The sequence below is a fragment of the Pseudopodoces humilis genome, chromosome 7 (assembly GCF_049639895.1).
Source record: "Pseudopodoces humilis isolate 2021_Gansu_Grassland_sample_001 chromosome 7, ASM4963989v1, whole genome shotgun sequence".
In the NCBI taxonomy this organism is placed as follows: domain Eukaryota; kingdom Metazoa; phylum Chordata; class Aves; order Passeriformes; family Paridae; genus Pseudopodoces; species Pseudopodoces humilis.
In genome coordinates, this window is record NC_142206.1 from 52107707 (window position 1) to 52121780 (window position 14074).

Below are 14074 nucleotides of genomic sequence, written 5' to 3' on the forward strand. Positions count from 1 at the left end.
CATATCAATTACATAAAGTTTCACCATCTTGCCACCAAGATGCAGGTGAGCCTTTGCAGTAGGACAAACTGAGTGACACAAAAGTCACATGCCATGCAAAGTCACAGATGGAAGCAGATTCCAGCAAAAAGCCTGACATCATTCTAGCTGTTGGGCTGTGCTGTCTCCATTTCAATTCTTTCTCAGACAGTTGGGCTGTGCTCTCTTTAATTCTCTCTCAGACAGTTTCTTACTGAATCCAAGACTACCTTTTGAGTTTTGCCCTTGGTTTATGTTCTCATAATAATTACACTCATTTAATGTCAGAGGAGATTCATGAAGGCCACGAGAAGATAGGCCAAGCAGTATGGAAGAAATTTCTATGTTAGACAAAGCTGTGAGACACAAATCATGGAAGATGGTACTCTGGAGAAAAATGGCTTGGCAGGTTGAAATGAAGGCCATAAAGTCATACAATTATAGAATCATTTGGGTTGGAAGGACCTTAAAGCTCATAGCATTCAGTTAGAAAATTCATTTAAATCAACCAAAAATGAGAAGGTCCACATTGCTCTTTGCTCTTTTGGGTTTGTTTTCTTCAGTTTAGATCAGCTCTGCCTTTGAGCTCCTTCTGCCAAACTCTTGACAAGTTTAATTTTGAAAACTGACAACAACAAGGAAGCTTTTAACTGTTTTTATATTAATCTACTTCAACTCATTTTTATCTAGCTAGAGGCAGGGTTTAATCAATTACAGGTTCTTTTTCTAAAGAAGGCCTCAGCTCAACTTAACCACAGTTTACACTGTGGCCTACATTACTAAATTCCAACGGCATTTAACTTTTCAAGGTCTTTCTTTACAGTGGTAACACTGAGTTTTACATGATACACAGACAAGGGTTTAGGAAATGCCAGATGGTTACTCCTGAAAGGATTTACTGATGGACTACGCCACCACTAATGGAAAACTGAAGAGCACACTTAGCCAGAACATTGTCAGACATTAGGATTTCTCACTACTCATCACACACACACAAACAGAAAAAAAAAATCCTCTTTCATGCTTACTGGGAAGCTCCTGGAAGAGCCCAAATCTGCATTCCCTGCAAACCCCCAAATTCCCTTGGATTTCGCTAACAATTTTGAGTTGCACAAGCATAATTCCCTCTCCAACTAGTAACTACTGCCAGAGCCACAAAAGGCATGACTCTCCTACAACTGTTAGCCAGAAGATTTAGCCTTTTTGAGTTCAAGTTGTCAAGCTATTCTCTAGCTCTGGTAGTTCCAGGTTCAATTCCTGGTAATGATTAGGAGAACATTTACTTCACAGGGAACACAGAATCCATCTCTAAGTACTTAAAAAATTCTTAATATAGAGGAGCACCTTTAGTTTTATTTTAGTAGGCATAAATGTATACCCACATGCTCTCTCAATATATGATTGGGGGGAAAAAAGCATTGAAAACTGATTTGTAAGAGGAGATGCAGATTAATAATAAATGGTTATATAACACAAAATGGCACATAATATTAGGAATCATTAAATGCAATAAAAACCAGATGTCGCTGTGTCTGTAACAACCCCAAAAAATTCTGTCTGTTACCTCTGGGGTTTTTCTTTTACATATACACTTACATGTTAAAACTTGCAATTTCCATGGCAAAGACAAGGCAGGGAGCTTTTATGTCTGAGCTTATGAGGTTTGATAATTTTCTAAATTTGCCTGGCATAAAACACATAACAACTTCAAGCAGATGACTCAAAAAATCACATAATATTATCTGTGTATGTATTTACAGCTTATGTTTAGGAGGAAAAATGCATTCAGTGAGAGAATGACATCTTTTCAGGGATTTAAACAAAACACACCAAAAAAATCAGAGTGGAATTAAGGCTTACAAGCAGGAAGATATACAGCAATAATTGCATAACAACCTCCCTGATTTTTTTGCATTGGCTCAAGGAGGCTCACTGTATGAGCACACACTCTTTGGTACACTGCAGCTAAACACAGAAACTGCTTAAAATCCCAACTCTGGAAAAACTTCTGAAAAAACTTAATTTGAAATTCTGCTGCAGTCAGTGGGACATGCTTATCCATATTTATATGCTTGGCAGCTGAGGACCCAAAAGATCTACAGCAGGTTCCTCTTTCCCCTTGCACATTGAGGTGCTTTCAAATTCTACCAACCATTTACAGAGCTCCAGCTCTCAGCTGAATAAAAGCTTACAATAATCTGGAGAGCACAGTCTAGACAACCCTCATCCTGAGAACATATTTGCTACCACAGGGCACCAAAAGTCTTCAAAAAATTGTAAAGTAGACAATTTCCTTCCCTTTGGAAAGAGTGAAGTCCGCTGAATGTGTTAACTTGGACTCACCATAACAATTGCTTTTTTCTCCACAAAATGTATTAACGGCCTAATATCATACTCCATTCCTACAGTGATCAAATTCTACAAACACATAAATTATCAAATATCAGCATGTAAACTGTTACAATCCTTGTTGTCAGGAGCAGTAAAAGTATATGTTTACATGTTTAATCAAAATGAAAATTATTGTCTAAAGCAATAAGATGACTTGGCATCTGTCTTCACAGAGAACAAAGTGCAAGCTCTTTTTCTCTTTGCAGAAAAAATAACATTTGTTGATGATATACAAATGTTAAGAAAGAAAAGTATGAACAAACAAAAGCTATTTCATCAAATTCTCTAAGAGGGACACAAAAGGGAAATGCCAAGATGCCTTACATTAATAAGATGCAGTTTATGACAGGTAGTTAACCCTTTCAAAATCATAGAATCATAGAACGGGTTAGGTTGGAAAGAACCATAAAGAATATACAGTTCCAACCCCCCTGCCATGGGTAGGGACACCTACCACTACACCAGGGTGCTCAGGACCCTATCCAGCCTGGCCTTGAACACTTCCAGGGATGAGGCACCCACAGCTCCCTTGAGCAACCAGTGTGTCACTACCCTCATGGTGAAGAAATTGTTCCCAATATCTAATCTAAACCTGTGCTCTATAAGTTTGAAGCAATTACCCCTTGTTCTATCACTCCATGCCCTTGTAAAAAGTCCCTCTCCAGGTCCCTTTTCAGCCCCTTTAGGTACTGAAGGTATCTAAAAGTCCTCCCAGATCCTTCTTTTTTCAAGGCATGAGTGATGCTGAAAACCATGAGACTGACTTACCTCATTTCCCTGCATAGTACAATCAGTTTGTTCTACAATGGGAAAATCCCCCTTTTTTTTTTTTTTAGTAAACTTCAAAGTTTATTTTGGTGCAAGATTCCCCTCAGATACAGTGATGTGACCACCTAATCCAAGCTGGAGTGTGGTAACACACATCCATACTGCCCATCCTCCTGTAGCATCTTTTGCAATGTGTGCTGTTCACACGCCAAACACTCGTTCACCGATAAACTCTTTATTGGGAAATTAGGTAAACTGGCCAACTATGTGTACCAATAATGGTAAAACTGATAAAAACTGGCTAGAGGAACACACAAGCAGGAGTTTATAATAAGAGAGAGGAAGCCTGCTGGAGAGGAAAGAGCTGGCAAAAAGATAAAAATGGTCTCTGAAAATTCAAACCTTTTATTTTGTGTTTGTATATAACATGTATTTACATTTCACCATAATAATAACAGGATCCACCAAGAAACAGTATCATAGTATGAGGAAAGGCCCCAGTAGTTTTGTACAAGACTCTGCTGGGAAAACTTGTTCAGGAAAGGTCTTCCCCAAGACTCCTACCAGAACCTGCAAGCAGTTTGTAACCTGCTCCCTGGCAGAGCTCAGACACTCACAAATTGAGATGACAGCTGGGCATGGTTTTATGGAGCCTAGCAAGGCCCACACAGCACAGTTGGGTGCCTGCATCCCTTTGCAGACCTATCTGCTAGAATTTTACTCAAGTTTACGCAGGCCATCTGTGTAACAGCCCAAGTGACAATGCCGGTGCACCGCCACCCCCCGCACCAGTGACTGAGCAGCAACGCCGTCTCGCTCTTTTCAACCACCTTCTGCCACAGATCACTCCACTATGAGCCACTGATTTGGAAACAAAAATCCATGCAGGGCCATTTCTCATGGAAAGCAGGGTTAAACACCCTGAGCACCAATCTGTAAGGCAGTGGGAGTCTGAGAGGCAGATGCCCCAGCAGGGACAGATCTGGTACTGGTTAGAGAGCCACAGCCTCGAGAACATTTTGAAAAGCTTACATATTGCACAGTTCCTTAGCTACTCCACACTGTGCTTCTGTACACTGCACTATAAAATCTCCCAGTGCAGTAGGTGGGCTGGCTATTTTTAAAGTGCTTTGGATGAGTTTAGGCTGATTATTATGCCTCTTTAATTCTCCTCCTTTTTGCAAAAGAGACTGAGTTTTGACTCAGAAATAAATACGTCTGGCAAAAGAAAACAACGTCAGGCTTTATGTAAAATTTACGCTGAACATAAAACTATGTCTAAATACAAGGCAAAACATCTTGATAAGTGGTTAATAAGCTAATAAAGATACTATTCATCAACCCACTGGAGTTGAACATTACAGTGATTTATAGTTCTCTGGAATGTTTTTTACCGGTGTATTTATAACTGCTTGCACCACATGGTCCTCACATGGCTAACCAGCTCTGCAGGATCTGTTTGTTATTTAAGAAAAGCATATTAATGAAATCTTAACATAAAGTGAGTGACCAGAAAATATAGTGACAGATATTATATTTTATAATCCATACATGAACTAAAAAATTTACCAGACCATTCTTTAAATAACTGTTAACATATTGAGCCAGCAGCAGTAATTCATACATATTAAATAAACAAGAAAGTAAAGGTTATAATGGAAAACTGTTCTGTTGCTGTAAAAGTGAAACTTAGTGAGCTCCAAAGCTCACAAGATTCTGCTGAATCCATTCTCAGGTTAATGAGTTTGAAGCTCAGCCTCAGGATGTGTTTTAACTCAAATTTAATTTAATAACAAAGTGTCTCACTAATTCTTCCTGGCAGGTTAGAGGAGGATGTTGAATGCACTATCTGTGTCTTTGTCATGCAGCTGGCAGCAATGCTGGAGTTTCCTAGAGCTCTGCAGGAGTAGCTAAAGAAGACCTCACCAATTCTCATTACATGAGCCGGCACTCAGTGTTCAGACTGCACTCCCAGTTGCTGCAACAGAAGGGTTATGAACTCTTGCACTTCCACAAGTCCATTTCAAACAGACTTTCAGTGCCAGTAGTTTTGCACAAAAGCATGTTTACAGATTTGGAAAATGAACAGAAAAATAATGCAGTTGCTCTCATGTCAAAATTTAACTGGACTTTAAATATTTTAGGATCCAAGGTCCTAGAATTCGCATCCAAATATAGACATAGACACATAAGGAATAAGATAATTTTAATACAAAGATAATTCCTAGAACATTGTTTGAGCTTTATTGACTAGTTAGAAAGACAAACTAAACAGCTAGCTTATCCTGGAAAGCATGAGACCCTTTTTCACAAATAACTGTGATCTACTTATTGGGACACAAGACTGGACTCAGCATATCTAAACTGACTGCATGCACCCTCTGGGTCTGAACTTTGGTTACCTTCCTCCTTGTCTCTATTCTTTTGAGATCTAGCATGAGCTGTATTAACACTTTTCCCTAGTTTTATCTAGGTGGCTTGACTTTGAACTGGAACAGAGCAGAGACTTGCTTGCACAGCAACCCCCAACTTTCAACCATACAGCAACAATTAACAGCAACTTCTGTCACCACCTCTTTGCACTGAATAGATACCTCTGGGCAAACAGACCCTTGCACAGTAGCCCCAGGAGCCTGAGAGGCTGCAGAATCATCAGTAAGAAAACCCACAGTCCAGAGCCTGACATGTGCTGCATAGACTAACACAAAGTTACATTACAAGCCCAAATGAAGTTTGAACAAAGTGCAGCTACAGGCAACCCCTCTGTTCTGTTTCCAGATCAAATAGTTTGTGTGTTTGAACACTTCTGTTTGTTTGTTTGTTTTGCATCTCTTTCTGAGACCCTCTTTGTCTGACCTGAGTGTACTCCCAAGAGCTCTATCTGGACCAGTATATTTCTCACTGTAAGTGCTACATCAGCAGCTTAGCACATTGGAAAGCTTCTTTCTAAATTCAAAATTGCCCTTGTACTTGGAGGCATACAGCATGTACTTGAGAGCATCACAGGCATATCAGTTTTTCTCTCTGTGTATCCAAGGATGATGTTGCAGGGTACCATCTAAATCATCCCTCTTGCAATTGTAAATAGTCCAGCACTACTTTGCCCTCTATGCACAGTCAGTACATCCCTAAGACATGCAGTCACTGCAAACCTTTCTGCTGGTAAAGATGAAATGCTGACCCACAGTCCTACGGCTGTATGGGATCATGCCCCATCAAAACCTGGTATTTCTGCTGCACAAATATATCCTGTGTGCTTATACGGTGATTGGAGCATTTTGATACAGTTCTGCATCATTTTGAAAAGTTGTAAAGTCATCCAGGACCACATAAAACCTCTGGAGAAATGGGGGGGGAAAGGCAGGAATGGGAGGTAGAAAAATTAAGACATTACTAGAAGTAGTCTGTGAACTTTATGAACCATTTACAGAAACCCCAGATGCAAAATACAGTATAGAGCTAAATTCCAGCACCCATTACTCACACTACTTTTGCAACATGAGTAAGTCATGTGTGGAATAAGATACTGCTCTGCATGAGACATCCATGGTTCAGTATAACCTGGACCACACTGCATGTGGGATTTTCTGTCCCAAAGCAAAAAAGCAAATTGAATGAAGAAAGTAGAAAAATATGACAGTGTGCAAGTTCCAGGTAAACAATATCAGAAGGACAAAGTGTGAGTTGCAGTTACATTTATATACACCCTGAACTCTGATTTCAGAGTAGATACACATAGCATGCTGTTATCAGGCATTTGCCATGGGGTAGATGATTTTGTTGGACCTTCTGGAGGGAGCAGGGAGAAGGAATGGTCAGATATTTTTTATCATCTTTAAAATGACTGGAATTTATTTCCAACTTTGTTCCAGCTGCAGTTTAGTTTGTTTTTTTTCCAAGATTCTAAGCATACCCTACCCGATGTGTGGGCTAGGCAGGCTTTAGAAATGGAAAAGAAACAAATTAGGAAATTGCGTCTTGCTTTTTCATTCTGCCTTTACTTTCTCAATCTTTCACCATTTCACACAGATTATAAGCTGTATCCCCACTGAGAAATGCAGGGCATGTTAAACAAGGAGCATTTTGATCAAATAACAAACTCTGAACACAGCTGTCTCCACAGTCAGTGATCCAGACTCCTGCCTGTCCTGTCCCATCACTAGTCACTCCAATGGAAGCTCCACATTTCCTATCTTCTGTGCCCTCCAAACACCTGCTTCTTTCCCTTTTCCACTTCCACTTGCTTCTTTTCCACCTGTATACATAAGGACCTACCTCCACACTGCCATACTCAATCTCTCAATTAAAAAGGTGACATTTTATATCAAAAACAAAAAACTAAGCAATTGTGATTAATGATGAAGGAGGTAGGACTTCAAGAACAATGCACCAAGGAGGCAAAAATGTCTGTACTGGGCTAGTGAAATCTCTCTGTCGTGGCCTAATGACAAAAAGAAGCCAAACTGAAAACCCTGTTTGGAGCCTAACCTGGTAAGTTCTCAAAATTTCCATCAATTAGTGGTTTGGGGGTTTCCTGTGTGGCAGCCGGCATCCCGATTACCATGTTTCATATCCATACATAAATTTCTCCAATTAATTTTTCATTGCCCTCTCATTTTGTATTTGTGAGAAACTAATTAACTGTCGTTTGAATCTTTTTACAGAACTAATACACAGTGCTTCTATTAGTACCCTGTATCACTGCTGACATACCACATCCAATCCATACAGCCATAAAGTTTTGTCTCACATCCAGTCAGTAGTCACAAGCTAGTATTATCTTCCACAGTAAAGCCAAAACAACTATCATTATATCACATCTATTTTCTAGCTTCAAGCAAGTGTATAAGGCAGCTTTGGAAAATATTCTCAACATACGTCTTCCAATTCATTACTCTGTAGTGCCAATGGTCATGTAGTGCAAATTAAGTTGTACAATTTTGGATGTAAGCCTGAGAGTGAATGCCAACCACTGATTTTCCACAGCCCAGACTACACACATTCACAAATCATTGCAATACATATAATAATGCTTTGTGAAATTGTAAGTCTTAAAAGAGAGTTAATGTTGCCTTAAGAAAATCAGATGAACAAGTCACTGTAGCAGTTTTAGCCTACTTTCCAAGTGTTACTGGACAACATGTGATGTATCTATATGCAGAACAGTGCTTGTATTTGGAAACATGATTTTCAAGAAATTTCAAGTTTTGTTGACAATTTTTCAAGAATTTGTGTAATTTCTGCAGCTGCATATCATAGGGTTTTCAAAATGGGTTGACTCAGACACACCCAAGTATTCTTGAAGGGCTCTGTTATTTACAAGCCACTCTGTTTAAATGGCAGTTATGATTTGGCTATACTCATTACTTTGTTTTCATTGTCTTCACATACTTTCACATGTCTTTGTCTTGATACCATTAGGCTTCCTAGCAATATGGAGAAACTTTAGATTTACTCCTTCAAAGAATTAATGGCCTCAACCCAGAGTCCCACTGACCACAGTGCATTTTGGTTAAGGTAAAACAGGCAGAACACCGTCAAGAGCAACCACAAAATCTAAATCTGAATTAGAGGGATAATATGGTCTATCTTTGTACTTTTCTGCAATAACAAAACCTTCACAGTGACTGAAATTCTGACCTCAGTAACACTAACCAACTTTCTCTAAAAGATTTCGCTAATACAGTTCCACTGGTACAGGCACCTTACAAGTTAATTCACTTCAGCTGTTATTTGTAATTTGAGAACCAGATGCATAGAAAATTATCAGAATGTTTACTCCTTAAAAATCAGTATTAAAGACAGATAGGAGGGATGGAGAATCCTGAATATATAAACTCAAAAGCTGAAGCAGTCAGTTCCAATTTTTCATATATCTGATAAAATTTTCTTAATGGTTGCATCATAATTTACTAACGGGACATTTGTCTTCTTCATTTATTTTCTTTCCCTTTTTTTCCCTTTAAAATCACAGCTGAAAATCAATGCAAACTCATTCAGTGATTACCCAGGAGAAAACTTCTATTTTGTAAAGTGAACACTGTGCTTTTGGGACCTCTCTGAAAACTCTTAACAATGTTACACCCTTGGGCCTTTCTGTCTTTCAATTCCTAGCTTGAAAGCTTGCATTCTCACTAGCTGTCCCTTTTAAAGTATGCTTTTGTAAAACTGCACTGAAGTGAAAAATGTTCATGAAGAACTTTGGTTTATTATTTTAAACAGCAAAGGTAGCTCTCCTGCCTCAATTTTGGCATCTTACAGATTATTTTTTTTTATTTTTTTTTTTTACATTTTGGCCAAAAATATCAATAAAATAAAGTAATTCCCAATGTTACAGCCAACAAAGTGATTACATTATTACTGGATAACATCACCTCTCTGGAATTAGGCTGCTAGCTGAGGTTTTATTATAGTGGTGAATTCACACTGCCATGGTTAGCATGGTTAGCAATGTCAGTATTTCAATTATAATAGTTTCTTCCTCCTCCTCCTCCTCCTCCGCCTATCTTTTCTCGAAGGACTGAAATTTGGACTTAAAAATGAACTTAAGGGTGAAGGACTGACAGCATAATCCATGTCACTAAATCCATGGCTTATCATTTGAGCACATTTCTGACAAGCAGCTTTAGAGTATTTTTAAGTATAGGCCCGACTTCATGCCTTCATCCTATATCCAAAACTTAAGTGTGTATGCAGGGCATGTATCACTCATTACCATTACCTTTGTGGCTGGAGCTTCTTAATAAATAAATAATCTCTTCATATCAGGGAGACACTGCTTTTAAAACTGTGCATCCAGACTGAAAGATGTGTATTGCTACAGCTTCGCCTCAAAATTGTGTTTCAAAACAGGGATGTCACGCACGAAGCATGTTTCTCAAAAGCACTGCTGGTGCTGAGCTACGCAGTGTAAAGGATCTGAAAACACTCCACCTGGGAGCTCTGAGAAAAAGTGGGAGACCCGATGCAGGCTCGCCGTTAAGACGTCCGCCATACGTTTTTGCTGGGACGTGCCAGGAGGGCTCCATGGAAACCGCAGGCAGCTAAAACCCCGCCGCGCGTCCGCCGATCAGGGCAGAGCACAACGGTGATGACACCGACGCTGCCCTTCTCTCGGGCTCCGAGTCCCTGTCCCGGTCTGTGCCCCGCGTCCCCTCCCCGCCACGCGTTAAGGTTCTGTGTTTGCCCTTGTCCTTGGGCGGGCGGGCGGCTGTCCTGTCCCCTAGGCACACGCCGGACGGCGCGGGGCACATGGCCGGGGCTGCGCTCGGGGCCACGGCCGGGGGTCGCCCCGGCCCCGGCCCGCCCGCCCGCTCCAGCCCTGGCCTCGGAGCGCAGCCCCGCCGGGCAAGGGGCGCGAGGGACGCCCCCCCCCTCCCGGCCCCGACGGTCACTTACGTTGGGGGCGGGTGCCGCCGGGGGCGCTGCCGGCCGCGGGGACGGACCCCGGCCCGCCTCCGACAGGGGAGCCGGCCGGGAGGGGGGGGCGGCCTCCCGTTCGGTGACGGAAGGGTGAATATTGGCCGGAAACCCGGGCGTTTATTCCACTTGGCAGAAGGGGAGGGGGGGGGGGAGGGGGCAGGGGTGCGACGGGGGGCCCGGGGTGCCCGGGGAGGGGGGCGAAGAGCGGGCCCGCGATGTGCCCGCTCGCCGCTCGATCCGCTGTCGGATCCGCTGCCCGGCGGCTGCCGCGGGCCGCCGTGAGCCACCCCCGGCCGCGGCAGCGTCAGCCTCGCCGCGGCGTTGGCAGCCAGACGAGCCGCGGCGCGGAGCCGCCGCTGTCCTCGGATGAACCCGGCGGGGCTGCCAGCGCCAGCCGAGTGCGCGCAAGGCGAGAGCCGAGGCTGTGCCGGCGCGGCGGCGTGCGACACCCCTGCGGCGGGGATGGCGGAGACGGGGCGGGGGGCGGGAGCGGGGGGGGGCAGCCCCTCGGCGGCCGGGCCGGAAAGGTAAGCGTGGGACAGGGAAGGTGCGGCGGGGGCACGGTCACGCAAAGGGCACGGTGCGGGGGGAGGCTCTGCCCCCAGGGCCGCGCGTCCCTGAGGACGTGGCTGTGGCGGCCCAGGGCGCTGGGCGGAGATGGAGGGGATCGTGGGGGGCGAAAGCCCCTCCGCTCCAGGCACGGGGCAGATGGCTTCCGACAGAGGGGATGCTCGTCGGAGCGAACGGCAAACCCCACCCGGGCCCTGTCCTGTTTAAATAAGAAAAAGACAGCATCCTCTGCCCCGCGGCGCAAAGATCCGGCTCCTCTTGGGCGAAAGGTGCCTCGTTGCCCAACAGCATTACCTCCCTTCTCCTGGCCGCGGGGAGCGGCAGGAAATCGGGGCAGCTGCCGGCAGCTGCTGGCGATGTCTCGAAAGCCGCAAGGAGGGTCACGGCCGCTGCCGCGCTCCCACCGCCGTGTCCCCGAGGTGGCGTAACCCGGGGGAGGGGGTTCATGGGCTTATCCACAGCCTCTTCCCTTGCTCCCACCTGTCATCTTTAGTTTTTCTTTATTTCTTTGCTGTCCGCCCACCCCATTCCCTACAGCTGAAGCGATCGAGTCGCTAAGGACAGGGCAGGTTGCCCACGCGAAAGCACGGAGAGTTTGATCCCCGGGAGGACATCTGCTGCCCTCTGGCCCTGACCCGGGTGTTCCCAGGGCCGCGCTTCCCGCGGGGCTTTCTACGAGCCCTGGGCACACCGGGCTGGGCTCCGCCGGGGGCGGTGGGGCGCCGCGCTACCCCCGAGGAGCCGCGCTGGGAGGTGGGATGCGCCGGGAAAGAGCTCTGCGTAAGGGAGATGAGACCCGGGAAAAGGGCTTTTAAGGAGATTCTCCTTCGGTGATGTGAGGTGGGGTGGGAGGGACGGAGGCCCTCTTTGCTCCGGGAAGGTGAGACCTATCCGCACACGCAGATCAGGTCGTCGCAGTGCAGCAGGTGCTTCCGAACCCCTTCGCTTCTTCCCAGCTCCGTCTCTGAGAACAGCGCCCGAGGGAGACCACAGACACCACCTTAATACCCGTAATAATTAAAAACAACAACAACAAAAAAAAACCCTTCTGCCTGGCCTTAATGATCCTTTACACACATTCCCCAGCCGCTCCCTCCCCCGTCTCCCCAGTGAAGGGCACTGATTATTAGCACTCCTCTGTTTGCCGAGAGCGCAGCCTGATGAAAGGACTTTATCCTCGAGTGACTCCATCGCTTGCTCCTCCTCCTCTCCCCAGCCTCGCTTCGCTCTCAGCCCTAATTGGGCTCTTGCTAATATGATTAAAGCCCAGTTAAATGTTTCTTGATAAATCTTGTCAAGAGAGGATCCCCCTCCGTCCCCTCCCCTCTCTGTCGGTTGTCAGAAGCCCGGTTATAGACAGGACATGCCCGGCTCCTGCTGTTCATACTCTGGTGGGAAGTTGGCATTTCACAATTGTTCCTTTAACAGGGTTGTTTTGGAGCCGGTCCTGGGGATTGTTCCTCTTCAGGCCGGGCTTGCTGATAAGAACCGCCCGTGGCTTTTATGTAACACGTTAGGATTTGGTCCTGGTCCCAAAATCGCACTGTTTCTTTAGTCTTTTATTTCATACCCACCCTCCCCCTCCTGCTCTCGCTGCTCTTAGTAGCCTGTTCCCGGAAAGGCTCTTGATCGATGCGAGCCGGCCAGGCGCGATCGCCCGTGTAAGAGCAGCGCGGGTCTCAGCGGAGCTGCGCGGGGGCGGAAGGTGCGCACCGGGGGCTGGTCCCGCACAGCCCGCCGCTCCCGCCCCCGTCTTCCGGGAAAAGCCCGTTTTCTTCGGTTCCTCTCTCCACGCTCGGAGCCTTCGAGAGAGGGCTTTACTGTCCCTCCTTTACTGTGCTGTGCGAGCCGCCCCGATCCTTCGCAAGTTTTGCGGCAGCAACACGGCAGCGAGCGCGCTCTGCCCTTCACCTGCGTCTGTTTCCTTGTAGTTTCACTGCAGTTGAACTCGGGAGTTAAACCCCATCCCGCCCCCATTATCCCTGGGGGAATGTGGTTGAATTCGTAGGAATTAGGAACCAACAGTCGGCGTTGGAGGGTGAGGGTGGTCCCCCGGGCGCCGGGCCCCCTGCGGCCAGCCACGGGCCGGCAGCGCTGCGGCTGTGCCGGCGGCACGGACCGGCTCGCCCCCCGTCTCGGGGGGGCTCCTTGGTGGGCGTGTTGTCTCGCTCGCACTTTGGTGTTCAGTTTTCTTTGGGGTTTCAGAGGTCCGGCAGGGTCTGTTCGAATGTGTTTGGTTGCTGCTTCAGCCTTACTGGGCTTGCAGGCTGAGGGGGCTGTAGTTGTCGGGAGGGGATGGGGACGGGCTGTTTGCTGCCCTGTCGAGCCGTGTAGCCGTGGCTTGGGAGTCCTTCGATCCGCGGCTGGAGGTGGTATTTCCCGATGGCACACCTGGCCCTGGCTCCAGCCCGTGCCCCGCGTGCCGGCAGCGAGCTGCTGCCCCACCGCATTTCCACGGGGGGCACGCACTGCCTTCACCAGTGGGAAGCAGGGACAGGGGTCGCCGAGGGACACGGACCGCTGCCTCTCTCCCACAGCCCGGCGAAGTGCTCCCCAATCCCTCCCGCTCGCCACCGTTTCAGCCCCACAGGCTGCTTCTCTTCTTGCCCGAGGCTCTCCCGGGGACAGGCGGCAGCGCTGCCCCGTCCGCCCTCGGGACCGCCGCTGCGGGGACGGGCCTGCGGGAGGCAGCGGAGGAGAAAGGTCAAAACGAAAAATCATCCCCAGCCCCGGGGAGCGCAGCTCCAGCAAAAGCGCTTGTTCCCTGGGCAGGGGAAAACCCGAGCCAAGGGGCAAAACAGCGATCTCCCTCCCCGCCGAGCCCCGCTGCCTCCTGCGGGCGGCGGAGCCCGGGGCGGCGGGGCTGAGCCCGGCGGGGCGGGCGGGGGGCGCGGGGCCGGACCCG